Raw genomic sequence first — 19,673 nt, forward strand, 5'->3', positions numbered from 1 at the left:
GACCTCTGTATTATTCTGTCTCCAAGGTACTTTGAACATGTAGCCAAAGTTGAGAATTATGAATTGGGTGATAAAGCTGCAACCAGCCAGCTAAGTGACTGAAATCCAGGGGTTATCAAGGTAAAATAACAGTACCCATAGATTCTCAGACTGTTAAGGAGTTTGCTCTGCCAGAATGTTTCCCCTTTGGATAAATGCATGGCTGACCCTCTCATCACCTAAAGGTCACTGCCAAATCCCACTTTCTCATGGAGGTCTACTTTGACCACCATATTTCATATTGCAATCTGCATCCAACTGCACCCCCACATGTCCTTGTTCCCCCTTATTCTGCCCTACTTTTTCCTTTTCCGAAGCACTTTTTACCCATGAATGGATACCATTTACTTATTAATTACATTTATTGTTTATGATTATCTCATCCCTCTAGGAGGTAAGCTTCTGTGGCACAGGGATCTTTGCTTTCTTCCCTAAATACCTCCAGATCTGAAAGAGTGCCACATACATGGTGGGCCCTCAGTAAATACTTGCTAAATGAATACAACTTAGAACCAGCAAAGGCCTACGAGAGCGTTTGCTCAACCCAACCTTCTCTTTGAACTGATAACAAAACCAACCGCAGACAAGAGAAGAGAAGAAAGGCATCCAGGGCCAAAGAGTGAGACACTGGCTGAACTGAGACTAGACCATCAACCCTCTGAGTCCCAGCCCAATCCTCCTTCAGTCCAGTAAACCGGTTGCCTGTTTAGAAGTGTTCATGCAAACCGTTCCAAACAGTGAACTTAAAGAGCAGCCTCTGCAAAACCCTACTGGGGTTTTCAAAAATCTCTTTGCTTTTAGAGGGCATTATCAGCATTAGGCATTGATGATTGTGATTTGAGATTTGAGAACACCACTATACGCTGTATTTGTAATCACTAAGAAGCTAAAGACCATATGGAGACACTGGTTTTTTCCAGGCTTTTCTTTTTCTCCTTCTTCCTTCCTTTCTTCCCTGCCTCCCTCCCTCCCTCTTTTTTTCTTTCACAATTTTTGTTTGTTTTTTGTTTTCATTAATCTGGGCGGAAATAAAGAAGCCATGAGATCTGCACTCTGGATTTTGTAAATGAGCCCGCTGCTCATCACACTTTCCAGCAAGATAAGACCCAAATAGCATTCGCAGAAATGCTTCGCTATCTCTCAAGCAATCCGGCTCCTGTGTGGGCCCCTTGGTAACAGCTTGGCAAATCCGCAAAAGGAATGCGACTATATAGTTTGTGTGCGGACCGCGGAGTTATTATGGCTTCCAAATTGCCTAGCAGGTCATTAATCATAGGCCAAGATAGGCCATCGCCGCGGTAGTGGCGTGAAAGCGTCCCGCATAATGCCGGCGAAATCATGTTTAACAGGCAGCCCTTGCTGGCGTAGATATGGAAGGGGGAGAGGCAAGGGAAAAGATCAGTCCCCTTTTAGGAAAGAAAACTTCTACTTATCTTTGATTTGCATTCAGTCCTCCCTCAATAGTCCTTAAGCCTGTTATTTAATTCATTTTGGTGCCAGGGTTCATCACAAAGCAAAAACCCTAAGCGAGACCTATGCAGTCTGTGACCTCCAAACCCCCTGTCTTTTCTTGTCAGTTCTATGTCATTTGTGCAGTTGAACTCCACCAATTTGAAATGCTGACCTCTTCCATAGACAACCTTATTCTCTTCCAGTGAAAGAAAGGCCCAGGGCCGACAAACCACTCAAGCGGAGATGGTAAGAAAAGAGAAAAGTGGTTGACTCGTAAATCAATTTCCACAGCCCACCCAAAACCCACATACACATTGAATTTGTATAAATTAAAAAAAAAAAAATGCTGAATGGATTTATAAAGAAGAGGGTTCCAAGAACAAAATAAAAATATATGAATTGGGGCCAGGAAGAAGGGTGTCGGATCCCTGCTCCGAGTGGGCCCACACAGTGCTGAGGGCCTCCCCGCACTTCTTCTACACCTGGACTCCCTGAGGTTGCTTGAAAAGAAACGTTGTGAATAAAATGCTGGAGAAAAGTTGCTTGTCACTGGCAAGGCAACAAAAGAAAGGGGGTGGGGACATGACCAGAAAAACAGAACTTGAGTTATAGAGCCCAGAACTGATAAGCCTGAGACGTGGGATGTGTACCAGGTCCTCCTGCACTGGGCTGTGCCTCAGGACCTACAGGCCACATTTCCCCAGTGCTGGGTGCAGGTCTGGTCAGCCCGTGAACACAGAACTAGGTCATTTCCTGTGGCCTGCAATTTCACACAGCCACTGTTTTTTTTTTCTTGCCATGTCTATTATTTCTCTTTGATTTTAGATCTTTTCTCGTCAAAACCAATCACCCACTAGATAATGTTATTTAATTAAAATCTTCATTTCTTGAGCACCTACTATGGTTTCTGAACTAGGCATTGAGGATATCAAACATAGCTCCTTTACCAAATATCTAACAATCTACTGTGAACTCAAAATATAAAAGCTTCTTTTATAGGAGAAAAAAAATTAGGAGAACAGAAATATGAGTTTTTCTTTTAACATACGAATCCATTTTTTCTAAATTCTCTCCACACCCTTTCTCCTTTCCATGTTACCTGGATTTTTTGGGGCTGAGAAGAAAAGTCCCAAATCAGTTTGAACTTTGCTACAGATGTTCTTACTGTTCTCTAGATCTTAAAAAAAGTTCTCTTCTTGTGTTCTGAAAATTGAGGGTTTCTCCCTAATTTGAAGCACACACTAATAACCTTTTATTCAGTTACTTTTAAGACTTGTGAAGCATTGTTAGACAATGAATGAGGATTCACAAATTGTTAGAGTGAGTGAGAAGCATCATGGAGTTTCCTGGCTCCTTTTCTTAAGAGCTATTGTTCTCAGAGCTACAAAATGCTCATTGTAACTCCTGGTGGTCAATATGAAAATTGCCATCATTTCTCTTCCTGATACAGCAGAGTCTACTTAATAAAAGTGACTTGGGCAGCACTACTGAATTTTAAACACAATTCAAAGTCCTTTTGTTTTGATTTCTTTACAAAGGAAAGGAAGGGCTGTAGTCAAATAAATTAGGGAACATTGTGATAAGGACAACTAAATAACAACAGAATATGTAAAAGTTCCAGAGAAAAAGTGGTTGATCTGTGTAAGGTGAGGTCAAGGAAGGCTTCCTGGAGGAAGCAATGTCTGAACCAGAACTTACAGGGTAAATAAAAACACCAGACTAACAAAGCAGGCATATGCAAAGGTAATGAGGGGAGAAAAAGTGAGAGCGTGCAAGGGATTATAGAGTGTTTGGTGTTGCTGGGATATAAAGGTCACCAGGGATGATTGAAGATCTGCTTGAGACTGTAGGCAGGGGCTAGGTTATCAGCCATTCATAAGTGAGGTAGTATCATGGGCAGTGGGAAAACCATAAAAGATATATGGTCACATTTCAGAGCGATCACTCCAGTGGCAATGGTGTGGTCTGCATATTATTTTTAAAGTACTCTGCTGTCTGCGGTATGGATTGGATGTGACACAAACAAGGGGTTGATCTCAAAGACAGAGACCCAGGGAGAAATGAGAAGGTCCTGAACAAAGATGGAAGCCATGGGCTGGGAAAGCAGGAGCTGAATCTAAGAGACAAATACAGGGTCTCTAAAAACTCTGGAAACAGAGAAAAAATACGTTTAAACAATATATTTTTTACGTTTTCAAATAACATATGGTATACGTTTCCTTCAACTTCCAGACACTTTTACAGACACAATATCTCTAAACTAAAGCCTAATAGGTCTAATCTTTGATCTGAGGAAAGAGATCAATCAATAAACTGAATATTTCCCTGTTTCTACAGATTTTTCAGATACCATATAGAACCTTTTGGATTTGGTGATGCTCACTGGTTACCAGTTGGAGCGAATGCAAGAGAGAATCTTGGAAATGACTCTTGGGTTTTTGGTTGAAGATACTGAGTGGGTGACAACATCAGAAACCCAGATCTGGAAAACAAGTTTGGCATGTTCTTTCAAGACCTCTTAAACAACTAATGAGAGCTGAATTAAGACCCTTAGAGGCTCTAAGAATGGGCAAAGATAGGAAGGACTGAACTCCACCAATGTCAGTGTCATGGGCTTAAATGCAGAATCCACCAATCAAGGAAAGGATTAGAAAAGATTCCATCTGGCCTTGATGGTTTGTACGTCTTTCCATCTCGAAATCCTACTGAGAACATACTCCTTGAAAGTTATACCTGGCAGCCACTCCTCGGGTTCTAATCTTAGAAACACCCCTTTCTAACTGTGTGATGTTGGGTAAGTCAGCTAGTATCTCTGGGCCTTCATCTCACCATCTGTTGCTCAGAGGGTTGAACGAGGAGACCTTTAAATACCCAGTGACTCCACAAATGAAACTGATGATGTTGTGTTGAGAAATCTGGTCTTGTTTACAAGTTAAAAGTATAGACAAATAAGGAAAACTGAAAGGACTGAGAGCTTGGTGGTGGGATCCATGAATTGGTGTAAAGTGTCTTTCTCTCTCTCTCTCTCTTTTTGTCCCTTAGATTTTATGTATTTATTTGAGAGAGAGGGAGCGAGAGTCTGGGGGTTGGATGTAGAAGGGCAAGCAGACTCCCCACTGAACTCGGGCTCCACACTGGCTCGATCTCAGGACTCTGAGTTCGTGACCCGAGCCTCTGAGCCAAAGTCAGAAGCCTCCACCTAGACGCCCCAGTATAAAGTGGTTCTTGGTGTAGAATCTACTGTAGAGGGACCTTGAGTCTCTTTGATACCCAATATTCTTCCTCCTCTTCTTCCTTGCTAACAGAATCCCATTCGTGTTTGAAGCAACCGTGTTCATGGCTTAAAAATCCATTTCTGGCTACATTTGCCCCATTCCCTTAGCCATTTGATATTGTTCTGACCAAAGAGATACAATTGGGGTTTATGGAGGAAGTTTCAAGAAAACACTTTAAGGGAGAACAGCTTCAGCTGGCACGGCCCTCCTCTTTATCCTCGCCTTTCTCGTCTTAGAAACTGGATGGAATCTACAGATGGAGCAGTCCTCCTGGGGCCACAAGGCACCCAGCAAAATGCTAAGTAAGAATGGAGAGCTAGTCAGCACCTGCGGCCTGAGAGCACCCTGAGCCATTATACCAATCCCAGTTCCTACTGCCAGACTTCTTGCTCAGAGAGAAAGGAAGGGAAGACGGAGGGAGGGAGCAAGGAAGGAAGAGAGGGAGGGGGGGAGGGAGGAACAGGAAGGGACAAGCCCTCATATTTGATTTCACCATCACAGGTTGGGTATTCTGCACGTGCCATCCAAGGTATTTCTGGTAAAACTGTTGCCTGACCTCCCCCATATAGTGATGAATAAGCCCATTTCCCTGCAACATTTAGTAACCTTGGGAGAACCAGATATAATAAATGACTGCTTCTGGAAAAGAGCTTGCTTATAATGATAAAACGAATTACAATCCTCCAGGACAGAGACCATATTTTATTCAGCTTGATAGCCCCAGTGCCCAATGTGGACATGACATATTTTAGGATCACAACCCCTGTGAGTTAAATGAATGATGAAGAGAAGGAAACTATCTTTTTCTGTCAAGGAGTTATTCCATCTATATGACAGCGCACATTCACCTGTGATGATTGGTCATTAAGTCCATAGGACTGACCCCCATCCCACCCACCCCCCAGGTCACATAAACCAGTCTATGGGAATGTCACGTAGAAAATATAAGAAGCTACTGATTATTTCATCAGTGTATCTGACAGGCCCCAGGAAGAAACTAATCCCCAGTCTCCTGGAGTAAACTAAGGGCTCTGCTGCTACCATCCATGTCAAACAATAATGGCACTTGACTTAAAAGACGGAGCAGTGCTGGAGAGAGAACCACCTGCAAGACCCAGAAGGCACTAGGGGTGACTGTGTAGCAAGGCAGAGACTAAGGAAGATCCTTCTTTTGTTCCTTCTCCTCTGCCATATTACTCACCTGGAAATTAGCCTCTCAACTAATGCTTAGATCTGAACTTCAGTTCTATTTGGATGTAAATAGCTTCTCTGTTTTTAACCCCCTAACAAGGAAATGATTTTCACAGAGAAACCAACAGTTAGGAGCGGCAGGAGAACTGAATGAGGAGAGATGTCTTGCCAGAGCACAATGTAAATATTGCTACTATCTCCAGCTGCATCCATTTCCAGCAAGGACTCAAAGGACAGTTTCTAAAGTTAACCCACTTGTCACCATCATCATCACTCTAAAGCAAATATCTGTAAACTATGGCAAACAAAGGCAAATCTTGTCTTTGTAAATAAAGTTTTATTAGGACACAACCACACTTTCATTTACATATTGTTTCTGCTTCTCTTACACTACAATTGCAGAAAATATCTACTTGTTACCTGTTTTATTTATTTATTTATTTTTAATTTATATGAACTAGATCAAGGGAGGGGCAGAGGGAGAGTTAGAGAATCTCAAGCAGACTTCCCACTGAGGGCACAGCCCACGTGGGGCTGGATCTCACAATCCTGAGATCATGACCTGAGCTGAAATCAAGAGTTGGATGCTTAACAGACTGAACCACCCAGGAGCCCCTCTATTTGTCACCCTTTCCAGAAATAGTTTGATGACCCCTTGTTCACAACTGTTTGTCGTTTGTTAATTTGTTTTGTTTTGGGCTACCTGGCATCTGAGTACCCTTCCCTTGAGTGCTCTTCAGCATTTTGGTAGAAAGCAGAGCCTGTCTCCTACTATAAAAGTGGGCAAGGCCAGATAGCATTTTCCTGGTCCCCTTTGCATCTGTGTCTCAACCAATGAGAAGCTCCCACCCCAGATGTGGACTTGATAGCTACTGGCACAAAGAACAGAGATAGCAGAGAATTCATCTTTGTCACAATGGCAGGTGGGACCATGGCTACAGCCAAGCAATTTCCTGGTAATGGCTCCATGGTGCCAGTGGGACATCCAGTGTCTGGTCCTGGAGATGGTGACAGCATAAATGGTGGTATCCAGAGGCTGGAGGCAGACTTGGCTACAACTTCACCCAACTATTGCAGGGAATTATTTTAACCATGATTGTGACTGCTGTCCAGCCTCATCTCTGACCCTTGGAATCAGCCTTTCCAGTTACTCTGAAAAACTGAAAGCCTTTCAATAAGTTTCTTTCAGTGTAAGCCAGTCAGTTTATCTCTGTTGCTTGTAACTGAGAGGTCTGACCAATAAAACCATCTTTTTTTTTTTAACCTGTGTAGAGCAAATAGCAGATTACAAATCACCATCACATAACCTGTTTTGTTCTTCCAACACCCTTGCAAAGTGTGTTTTTATGCCCATTTAACAGATGAAGAAACTGAGGCTGAGTGAGATCTCTTTCAATTGACCCTTGGAGTCCCTTTTGATGCAAACATGGAAATTCTCTCTACTATGCCAAGCAAGCAGAGCTCTTTCATAATACCAGGGACATGCTCATTTGGTTATATTTATAAATTCCTCAAAGCCCACAGAGGGTTGAGAGCTCTGTTCATGTTTACCGGTATCTTGTCATTTTTTGCTTCCTTTATTCCAGTCCAGGTGGCCTTATTTTTTCATTTGAAAATGCCATTACCACGTCATTAGCAATGCAGTTACCTGGCAGTAGGAAGAAGCATCCTAGGCCATATGGCTGAGTTTAATCTACATGGTCACGGTGTAATCCCGTTGAAATGGCTTCCCTTTGCAATCAAAACCGAATTTCACACTTTACCAAGATGGGGACAGCTCTTGTCTTCCCCAGAGTAATATAGATCTCCCCAGGCAGCCAAGGCCAATGGAAATGGCTTTCTTCTCTAGGCCAGCAGCAGGTGGGGAGCAGGGCTGGGAGGTCAGCATGAATGGGAAGAGGCTGGAAATGAGAGAGGCAGGAACACTCGGGGACTCAGAATCCAAAATAATCCTTCACATTCCCTACCTATGGATTACCGTCGGGGACATTCAACTTCTGGAACTTGGGAAATGTAAGTTTGGGATATAAATCACCTTTATGCTATTGGTCATTTTATCTCATTCACATTTGTTACTTTTAAAGCTGGTTATCTGAATTCTTCCCCCAGAAGGGCTTAACGTTACAATCACTTTCCACAAGCTGGCCTTATTTCAGAACCACTTAGTTAATTAGACTCCCAGGAATATGTATTTTAAGCAGATAGGCCCCCCATTTATTATAATGCAGCTTTATGATAATGCAGTCTAGTGTATGAGAATCCCTGGTGTAAGTAAATATGAAAAAAAAAAATCAAATGTCACTAACAAGGTAGGACAAGCCGAATGAAAGAAGGAGGCGTCACTTTAAAAAAATTGGTAAAGTTGTTTGTTTGCCTGTTTAAAATATAATCATACTTCATGAGGCTGTGAGGGAGTTGGTCCTCCTCATCCTTCCTGGTGAGAATGTAACTGATTCAGCTTTTCTGAAAACAATCAGGTAACATGAATCCAAAAGTATTTTCTCAGAAAACACATTTCCTTTAACAGAACAATTCTCCTCCTTAGATACGTCCTCAGGACATAATCATGTATAATTGTTTGGTTATAAAGTTTTTCATCACAGGATTTATTCACAAAGCAAAAAATAAAGAAATCCCTGTATAAAAATACCCAGATTGGTTAAAATATTATGGTACATCCAATGAACATTTGAAATTATTTTTTTGTCACAGAGGATTATGATGAATCAGAAACATGGTAACTATATGATTTTTAAAGTCTTTCTTACCCTACAAACTGAAAGGGGGGGGGGTCGTGTTGGTCTCTCACTACTCTCACTCTGGTATCGTGAGGGCTTAGAATAGGGCTTAGGAAGATATTTGTTGAATTAATAACTAAACTGATTTATGTTCACATTTTAAGTAGAAAAGTGAGTTATATGAAGCCACTTTGTCAAAAAATAAATAGGTAATTGTACATTGACTCATTTTCTTGGTTGATAGAATTATAGGTGATGGCTATTGTTTTCACTTATGAAAAAATATATCACAAAAAGATAAATCTATATAAATGCTCATAAATATATATTCCATTTACAATTCTGTACAATATGCCATCGTATAGTCCTACCAATATTTATTTGAACCAGAACTCCGATAGCAAAGTTACAGGTTGTTTTATATTTTCAACACTATAAAAATAATAATATTACTACAACACGCTTCGTTGTGGGTCTTTTGAGCATAGCTGATTTGTTTTCTTTCTTAGGAAAAGTACCAAGAATTAGAATTAGCATGTCTATTTTCATCTGTAGAGAATCTCTGGTGACAAGCTGTTCACTGAAATGTTTACCATCTTTAGATACTGCAAAATTAATGCTCTTTGTTTGTGTGTCCCAGTGAAGCAGGTGATATTCCTGAAGATGGAGAGGTGGGTCCAGAGGAGGCTTCTTGGCCACTCCACCAGGAAAGGACTGTTTGGAGAAAGAACCCAATGTGGGCACTACGTTGTCTCCAAGCCTTGCTTCCATTCCCTTGAGAAGTGGAGACATCATGAACTGTCTGAATGCTGAAGGGGGACTGGTCCAGCCTGGCCCCCTCCTGGGGCTTCAGTGTTTGCTCCGGCTGTTTTTTCAAGGAAAAGATCTCATCCTTAGTTCATATAAACTATGACTGGCTGCATCACTGTAGCTCTATAAACCACAGGTCTCACTTCAGCAGTGTTCTATCATGGGCTTGTGGGGGGTGCTCCTGAGATTGACCTGTGCTTCAAACATCACTGCATCCTGAACATCTTCAGGGAATGTCATACTTTCATTAAATATGCTCAAACTAGACCTTGTGCTTCCACTCCTCCATTATTTCGGCAGTCCATGAGGTAATGATTATTTATCAAGGACAGACTCTGTCTTCTGGAAGACGAAGAAGGTTGCTCAGAGAATGAGGAGAAAAGAAACATGTGGGAGAGACAAAAGACATGCAGACAAAGGACATACATCCCTGTTCTCTGGAAACCAAAGCCTCCACAAAGAATCAGTGGAAAAACAATGATGGAGAAGCTGACTGTTGGAATTATTAAAGATTCCTAGAATTATAAACTAAAGCTTTGCTGGCCTGCCTTCTTTCCTTCCTACTTTCCTTCCTTCCTTCCTCTTCTTCCCTTCCCCCCTTTCTCTCTTTCTTTCTTTCTTTTGTTTTAAATTGGTGTTTATGAACTTGGATGAGCTGCTGGTGGGTGGAATTACAGCAAAGGGGTGACAGCAAACCCAGACGCTTGGGAGTTGATGCAAATTTAATTAATCTCACCAGCGGGAGATGCAATGGGAATGAAGGCCATCCCTTGAATTTCTAAGAATGATTTTCTGAAAATTTTCCTTCTGAAGCTCCGAGAGGAGGCCAAAGTTCTGAATCACCCTCAAATGCTGAGAGGATAAGGCTCCTAGGAGGAAAGCACAACGGCCAGTTCTAACTTGTAGTGCTTGCTTGCTTCTAGCAAAGCTATCACTTCTCGGAACTTCATTTTTGCCTTCCACAAAATGAGCTGGTAATTTCCTGTCTGCCTCACCAGAGAGCAGTAAGCAATAGCAAAACCATTCTGCTCTTACTGGAGGGTGACTGCTTACTCTTGCAGACCCTGAAACTCTTCCACTCCACCAGACATTCTCCCGAAGACCCACCCGAAGAGATTCTGCTTTAGCTCATACCATGCCCAGGCTGTGAACACCACAGAACAACAGAATACAAAATTGCCTGAAGACTTAACCACAGCCATCATTGTATCCATGGATCATTTTTGTTTCATGGATGTAATTGCCTGTGTGGCATTTATTTTCCTGGTACACACACACACACACACACACACACACACACACACTCTATAATTTTAATTTTCAAGTGAATTTTCTTTTTTCTCTTTCTTTTCTCTCCTTCCTTCCTTCCTTCCTTTCTTTTAAGAGAGGTGGGGAGGGGCCGAGGGCAAAGGAGACAATCTTAAGCAGGTTCCATCCAGGGCAGAGCCTGACATGGGGGGCTCCTCATGGGGCTTGATTCCATGACCCTAAGATCATGAACTGAACCAAAATCAAGAGTCAGTCATTAACCAACTGCACCTCTCCGGTGCCCCTCAAGTGAAGTGAGTAACCTACTATGTGCTAGATTCCATGCAAGGCACTTTTCCTGTTACACATATTCTATCTTTCCAATTCCCCTCACAGATAAGTATTAGTATCTCCCTTTATGCAGATAAGGAAACAAAGATTCAACCCCCTAGTTAATTGATGGTTCATGGAGAATCCCAACCAGATTTCTTGACCCCAAAATCAAATATCTTTTGGAACAAAATTATGCCCAAAGAAAATCAAAAGCACCATTCTAAGGAATCCCTCCTTTCTTCTTTCTTTCTTTCCTTCCACAGATTTTTGAGAGTCAAGCATACTGTTCTAGAAACAGGAAATATTCTTGGTAATATAAGAAAGATGGCTAAGAACATCTCACATGTCAATCACGTTTTCAGAAGTGGACAAACAAAGTTGATCTCTCGATCTTCTTGGAAAAACTGCAGGCTAGATTATGGTTGAAAAAACATGGAATTTGGAGTCAGGCAAAACTGAATTTCAATCCTGATTCTGCCACTACCAAGCTGTGTGAGCATGGAGAAGTTATATAATTTCTCTGAGCCCCTCGTTTCTTTTTCCATCTATAAGATAAAAATGATAATACAACACTTTATAGGATTGCTCTGATTATGAACAAAATAAGATGCCTGGCACTTGGAAAATGTTCAATCAGGGGAGATGAGGGGGTGGTCATATGTGTAGATTTTTAACCAGGGTCATTGCAAGAAACGGGCCTCCTACACTGCCCTGGTCTGGGAGTGCTTTCCACGCACCCATCCACAGGACTACCTTGTATGACCCCTCCCAGGCATCTTGCCCTGAGTCTTAGAAAGAAGCAGCTGGGGGTATCTTTGCACACCCTGACACTACAGAAACCACACTTAGGCGGGCTCCATCTCCTTCGGCTTTCAAATCTCTGCTCCTTTGGCTGGCGGGTGCTTCACGGGGTGGAGGGCCAATTCGCCATGGCGGTTTGTATCTGCAGCAGGCCTGACAGGCTGGGAGAGGAAGGCGTTAATGTTTTCTGACAGGCGACCCCTAATTGTGGGAGCTTTTCTTCTCGGGCTTTCTGTGAAATTCTGACTTAGGCGAGCAGCATAACAAAGTGGTAGGGCATTGAGCGGGGCTTGCACTACACTGAGCTGGGGAGGCAAGGGGGGCTGGCCCGGCATTATTCATGAAGACTTTCAGCTGTTTTTGTCTTTTAACTAACCTTTGAGTTTGATCAGAGGGCTGGCCGGCCTCCCTTTCGCCAAAGGCCCTGCTGGCACCTGGACAATGGGGACAGACTGTTTTTCCTAGTAAAGAGCGATAGCCGGCGGAGGCCAGGGCTGAGTGTACTGGAGGTGGGAGGAGAGGGCTGCGGGTGAGGGGGAAGCCAGCCTTACTTCTCTCTTGGTCTTGGAAGAGGGGTGGTTACTGATAGAATTTCCAACTCCCAGCACCAGCAGCCACTCTAATGGTGAACAACTTTGGGTTGAACAACTTTATCCAGGAAAATTCACACAGGGGGCCGATTTTCTCATTTGATTTTCAAATCCCACACACTCCCTTTACCCCCCAGTATTTTTCTTCTTCTCTTCCTCCTCAGTCCATTCCCCCCTTCCAAAGGGCCCATGGACTGGAGTAGGGCTCCAGTCTAGAAATGTGTGGGTGGTGGTGTTAACTGTCAATAAGGATGGGAAAACCGCGAGAGAGTAAATGAGTGCAGAAAGGCGATGAGAAGAAAGAAAGGGAGAAAGAAAGAGAGAGAGAGAGAAAGAAAGAGAGAGAGAGAGAAAGAAAGAGAAAGAAAGAAAGAAAGAAAGAAAGAAAGAAAGAAAGAAAGAAAGAAAGAAAGAAAGAAAGAAAGAAAGAAAGAAAGAAAGAAAGAAAAAGAAAAAGTGACTCAAAGACGGGGACAGACCCAAAGAAAGGCAGGCAGAGTGATCCCGGCACGGAGTCTCTGGGAAGGTGAGCTGAGCCGCGGCCGCAGTGCCTGCAACCCGCCGGGCTGGGGAGCGCCGGAGTGCGGCGGCGCAGCCGACCGCCCGCCCGCAGCGGAGCAGGGCGCGGGGAGGGGGTGGCGGGGGGAGGTGCTCTCCAAGCGCTCTTGCTTTTGGCAGGTGCCGAGCTTTTGTCCCCGGCATCCACTTCCTGCCCTGACTGCCCGGACCAGGGCCCAGTCCTCTCCAGCGTACTTTGCAGAAAGTGACTCCCTTCAAGGAGTGTGGGTTGGCGCCTTTTCTCCCCATCTCATTCCCAAAATAGCCCTGGTAGCCCGCGCATCAAAGGCGGCTTTGTGAGCGGCCGCCTGCAGGCTGCCTGGAGGGGGGCGCACGTGGGGCGTTCTGGGAGCGCGTCCCACTCCCCTCTCCAAACTCTCTCTATTCTCCCATTCAGTCTTCTCTCCTCTCCTCCTTTGTTCCTTTCTCCTTCTGCTTTTCTCCACTTCTGTGCTCTCTCCACATCTCTGTCTCTCCTCCCCTCTCTACCCGGGACATTATTTCGGAGTTGTTCTTCCTCCTCTCTGCTGTCTGCCACCCCCCGCCCCCGCCCCCCGGGCCACCCCATCCCAATTTCTCTTCCCCTTGTCCTCTCCCTTTCCTCTCCCTCCCTTTCCCTCTCGCCCACCTCCGGCCTCTTATTCCCTTTCACACCTCCGGGCTCCTTCGGCTCCCACGCCCCCCTCTCCCAGCACCCCCCTACCCCTGCGGTCAGGTAGCGGGGCGAGGCCGGCGCGCGCAGCTGACAGCGGACGCATGCCTGCAGCCAATCAACGCCCCGATGCGCTGCAGCTTGAATAAATCATTAAACCTGACACGCGCTCGCGGCCCGCGCTCTGCGCAGCAACTTGCTTCCTGCCATTAACCTACACACCCTCTTTTGTAACAACCTAATCTTGCATACAAAGGAAGAAGGAATATAACTTCGACCTGCCTTAGAGACCAACCCTTCGCCTGCGCAGCGGGAAGAGAACATTACTGCCAGCGAATCCACGTCGCCCCCCGCGCCCACCTTCGACTTTGATAACCTGGAGTTTCTGGGGGAATCCGAAAACGGATCATTTCTTGACCCAGGAGTGGAAACCGGGAGAAAAAAGTTGAGAGACGTCTCAACAATAAGAAGAAGAAAATACGGTTGAGGGCATTCACTATATCAGAGACACATCCATAGTGTTTTAAAAAGAGTTTGCAGTAAAATAAGCTTCTCAGAGAGCTCACTCTAAAAGATATAAATATAGAAAAGTCCTAGAAATGTTGACTAAATTTATTAATTTGTTCCTCCATTTCTAAATGAGTACATAAATGCCCGAGTGAATGAATGAGTGGCTTCCCCACCGAAGCATGGTCTTTGTTTATCTTGGTACCAAAGCTTCCAGCACCACCTTTCTGAGTGGTTCAGAAGATCAAGAAAAACAGTTGTCTCTTGCACTGGTATTTCTTGCATTGACAACTTTAAAATCTTTTCGTTTTCTGCTTATCAAGGGAAGCTATTATCTTCATTTTCCAGAACAAAACCCTATAACTGACTTCTTTTGCGATCCTTGAGGTAAGTCATTCTTAGCTGAAAAAGAACTGATTTACCAAAGTTAGGTTTAGAACGGAATTAGGTTCACTTCTGCCCTAGTTTCCTACTGATAACCCTATGTGTCCCTGGAAATCTTACACAAAACTGATACATCACTGAGATCCTGTGGGAGAGTAAGTAGTCCATGCACCAGCCAAGGTCAACAGAACCAGATGGCCCGCTTGAAAGGGTAAATGAAAAGAGTTTAATGGAAAGAGGAGAGGTGGGTGGGGCTAAGGGAAGCAAAATGGTGCAGCACCCTGAGACTACTAACAAGAGGGAGCCATTACCTCCTCTGTCCCTGAAGAAGCAAGAGGAGGAAGCTGTCACTACATCTCAGCAAGATCTGTTCTGGGAGAGAGGCCTTCTGACAAGAGCTGTAGCCTTAGACCCAGGAGCAGAGAGCCACTGTCAAAGCAACTGAGCACAAGCAGTGAGGAACAGGGGGTATAAAGGACCCAACCTACCTCCCTTACTACCTCGCAATCTCCTATTGGTGCCTTCCACTGGCCAAACCCAACAGAAAGACAGAGGTCAAGGGAGCCCTAGTGATGAGGTCCATAGCAACCAGCCTCCTGAAAGACAAAGCAGAGCAGAGAAGGTGGGTTTGGAGGAGGAAAGGAAGATAAGCAGCACTGCCCTCAATCTGACAGGGCAGACCATCCATTCAGTCAGCAAACACCTGTCTCCCCAGGGGCTGTGGAGATGCCAGTGCTCAAGACAGGTATGGTCTCTGTCCTCCTGGAGTTTACCCTCTAGCGGGGGAGGGGGCAGTTGAGAGCAATCATATAACCAAAGATACAGTTTTTTCACATAGTAGTTAATGCCAGGAAGGAGAAACAGTGGAATGGATAGAGAGTGAGGGTGGCCAGGGGGAAGCTGCTTTAAACAGAGTGTTCAGGGAAACTTCTGGGAGGAGGTGACATCTGAAGTAAGGTGACCTGACCCTCCCAGTAAAGCCGAACTTAACTCCACATCTACTGCCAAACTTCTTTCTGTGTGGTTTATGGGTAAGTCTCAAATCTAGGCTGTGATTTAGATGCATCTGTGGACCAGTCCTGTGAAAATGAGAGGCAGGGCTGGAAGTCGAGAATAACAACTACAGGCACTCACATTTACATAGAGCTTGTAACCTCCCCCACAAGGCAAGTGCTAACTGCTTTACATTGTCTCCTCTTGCTGCTGTGGGTCCCATCAACCCCATGTTACAAACAGGAACACTTAAGCTGGGAAGGAATTGAATTGCTGCTGCTTCTGTGTTCTAACAGCCCCAGGTCTGCAAGAACAGCCAGGTGGGAATGCACATTGCACTCCCTCCTTATTACATCTCCGTCCTTTTCCTTTGATGCTTGCTGAATGCAGAGAGCAGACGGGTTTCTTCTCTCTTCTTTGGTGGGCCTGCCTGATGTGAACTTGAGATAAGTTCTTCTCCAGTTCTACTCCCAATTTAAAAGTTTTAAAAGGCTTTGTCACGGAGGTGCAACGTGCATCCCAGTGGCTCCAGCTCCAGCCTCCCATAGTACTGGGGTCCAGGAGTTCGGCAGCCAGGGGCAGGTAGACCTTTTCTTTCCCGCACTGCCCGCTCCTCCTTGTCAATTTCAGGCGTGTCTCCAGTCTTAACTCAGTGGTCTCCTGGCCATTTTTTGCATAGGTAAGATTTCTCAGTCAGTCAAGTCAAGGCAGTTTTCTTCTCCAGTACCCACCTCAAAAAAAAAAAAAAAAAAAATTGTGAGGTGGGGGCTAGGACAGGGGAGAGACCGCGATTGCTAGCCGCTGGGGTCTACATTTTGTATTTCGCTGACAGCCCAGGGCTGCTGCAAAGCCCGCCGCGCAGCCAATGGGCAGCGGTGATTTATGGAGCTGACTAATGCTGGCTGAATGCGGCCTGTCAGAGCCCTGTGAATGGCTTCCCTTCCCCGCACAAGCCCCGGCTTTGTGTTGCTAAGCGATTAGAGCAGATGTAATGAGATTTTGCCCAATCCCCGCTTTGCCCTTTCCTAGCTTCGGCAAAATTGTGTGTGTTTTTGTGAATTTTTAGAGTTTGCCTTCGCTTTGTGGCAAACAACGGCTAACTTTGCCTCGAGTTTAACGAGACTGGATATTTCCCATTCAGAAGTGAGTAAAAGAACACCTGTCTTCAGAAGGAGAAGGGGGGAAAAATCCCCTTTGTGGGGGCTGAAACATTATCCTAATGTTATATTCATAGCCATAAATGACTTGCTACACTTTCTTTGCATACCTTATCTGGAAACTTGCAAAGGAGCTAAATTAAAAGAAAAAGAAATGGGGAGGGGGACCTCCAGCTCTGGTCCTCCAAATGAGAAGATAAAAATAAAAGCAGGCATCACAAAAGCATTACTTCCCTCAAGTAAGCTCTAAATTGGCCCACTGCTGGCAGAAAGTCCGATTATTTATGGCGATGAGGAATTTACTGATTTTTTTTCCCCTTAATTACGCTCATCTCTTTGAAAGGGACTGAAGCTTCAATGTGCATTCTATAGAGGGTCATTTAGCAAAATGACATCAGACGCTGTGGCGTGCTCCGTGCATCGCGGCTTTAAAAAATGATTATTCTGTGCCACTAAATGGTATAGATGTACCAACACAGACTAGATTTTTAACTCTGGAAGACGTGCTGGCTCTCCGTTCTTTGTTGGGTTTTGTAAGATGCATTTTGCGCTAGGCTTTCCGCTTGGCTGGAGACACGCAAACTGAATCTGCAAGTAATGCAGGCGGCGAGCTAGGAGCTGGCGAGAGAGGGGGTAGGATTCTGATCACGTCCTTGCTAACTGACAAGAAGCAAGCCAGCCAAAAACCCACCAATTTCTTTTTGAATCTTGGTAATTGGGTACTTTTATACGCAGCTCACGCTATTCGGATAGAGTCACAAGCTTAGATAGGCCAGTGTCTCAAAGCGACCACACATTTCTAAGGCTTTCATTCATTTAAATCTAACTCCTTCTGCAAGGAATTCATATCATACGTGTCCTTTACTTAAAATCAACATGGAAAGTGTGTGGAGTGGGGCAAAGGAAGAGAAAATGTGTGCCTAGGAGTGAACGAAGAACACACCCACCACTGGGAGAACGGCGGGCGGGTGGGGGGGGCGAGGGGGTTGCTACCACCCCCATGCCCAGGCTTCAGTACCACCAGCCTTCCCCCCACCCCTAATGTCCATTATCCCATCCAGCCTTTCCAGTTTCACAAAAAGAAACTCCAAATTGGGGTAAGGGTTAGAAAGTAAGGTGAGGACCCTCTCTTTCCAGTTCACTTTCTGGGGGATTTTAAAAATGCACAATCAACCCATCAAAAGACATCACAGCCATTATAAGTACCTGTTCTTGAGGTGTGTGTGCTTGCAGCATAAAAGGGGAAGAAAGCTGTCTTTGCTTATGCAAGTATTTCCCCCTGCAGTCATCATAGAGTCTCCTCGGGTAGGACTTGTCATAGCACTTATCTTTGTCATTTCTGCCCCTTAGCATGGTTTATACCACCCTCTTGTCCACCACCCACTCCTTCCCTTTGGCATTTCGAAAATAACTTGGACAGGGACAGTGGAGTCAAGGAAGACTTGGAGGCAGCTGATTATTTTCATTTGTAAAAAAAGAAAAAAGTTTTATTACGAAACTAGTTTGTATAAAACAGGGTTATACACGTTTCTTGTAAGTTTGTAATAAAACAGTAAGAAAAAAAAAAAAAAAGGCAGTGATAGAAATTTCCCAAAGGGCAACCTATCAAAACCAACTGGCTGCCACACTTTACGTTTGGACAGTAGCTGCATAAACTTTGTTCTTTTTGAACAGTATTTAATAACATCATTAATACATTAACAAAGTTTCTATAAAGTAAGACACATTGGTGCTGAAGTACATCTGGTGGCCTTTTGATCTCACCTATGAGGAGAGTTCTTTACAAAACCACATAGGGGGAATGGCAGTTGTAACGTGAACTACACATCTAAAATATGCAGAGGTAATAGCATTACATGTTAAAGTATCAAGATATACACATTTTAAACCATTTGTACAAAACTCTATAAATTTTTTCTCTCTTTCTCTCTTATGTACAAAAATATCTTAATATATCCCCAAACTGGTTAGGATAGATACAAATAGATTTTTCTTATAATAAAAAAATTCACAAAAGATTGGAAGCATTCTATGACGAAAATGGTAGAAAAGATGGTGTGAGGAAATGGGATTTAGGGAGTTCCCCCCCACCCCCACCCCAGGAGGATCTGAGTTTGAAAGGACTGAGTAGAGCATGATTTCACTGCAGACAAATGTCCACAGCTTACTGGGATGGGGTATACTGAGATGAAAGACACCAACCCATTTCTACAGGGCTAAGAACTGCGCTTTCAGAGAGGGCAGGGAGGTGAAGGCACCCTAGCAAGTGCTTTCAGTTCTGCCTGTTACTGTGGGTGGGAGTTTCTGTGGGGCTGTGCTGCTCCCTTCTGCCAGGAGCCCACTGCTTTTGCACACAAGCTGCATTCTGGGCTTTGACTCAGGTCCTAGTCACCCTTCATAGCTCCGTTAATGACTGGAGTGCAAAGATACAGTTCTGAGCGTATCCCCGCCTTGCAAGAGCCTTGCTTCTCAGGCATGCCTGGCTTAGTTGGTCTTGGGGTTGGTTGCCTGATTTTATTTTGTTTCATTTTTCTTTCCTTCTTCTCTTCTTCTTTTTTTTTTTTTTTCATTTTTTCTCCCTTCAACATCGCTGACAAAGCACTAAAGATGCAGGTTGTGCGGTCACCCTATAACTTAAGAAGAAGGGAAGAGGTTAGTGTGAACTTGGAGGATGGCGGTGGGGGAAAGTGAAGGGTTGGAAAAGGATCTGTCAGGTAGAGCATCTCTTTTGACAGGTCGGGGTACTCGAGTCTCCGGCATCCCTCCACCTCACTCCACCCTTAGCCCTCGGAGAACTAGGGAAAGCCACTCCCAGGGGCCAATATTGAAACAAACCAACCAGCATTTGAAGTCGACAAACTTTAACAATTTTTTTTTTTTTAATCAGCCGCCACTCCTCGCCCCCCCCCCCCCCCCCCCCCCCCCCCCCCCCGCCACCCCCCCCC

The 19,673-nt window shown here is 44.4% G+C and overlaps 1 protein-coding gene across 1 annotated transcript in view; it reads right to left on the reverse strand.

Annotated features, from left to right (window-relative positions):
• Positions 1–18,184: 18,184 nt before the first annotated feature.
• The window catches only part of ASCL1 (achaete-scute family bHLH transcription factor 1), a 2,796-nt gene continuing 1,307 nt past the window's right edge, over positions 18,185–19,673 (reverse strand). Inside the window, exon 2 of the mRNA XM_059404639.1 lies at positions 18,185–19,361. The gene's annotated coding sequence lies outside the window, so the exon portion shown is untranslated. The remainder of the gene's footprint in view (positions 19,362–19,673) is intronic.

The sequence above is a fragment of the Mustela nigripes genome, chromosome 6 (genome assembly GCF_022355385.1).
Source record: "Mustela nigripes isolate SB6536 chromosome 6, MUSNIG.SB6536, whole genome shotgun sequence".
Classification (NCBI taxonomy): domain Eukaryota; kingdom Metazoa; phylum Chordata; class Mammalia; order Carnivora; family Mustelidae; genus Mustela; species Mustela nigripes.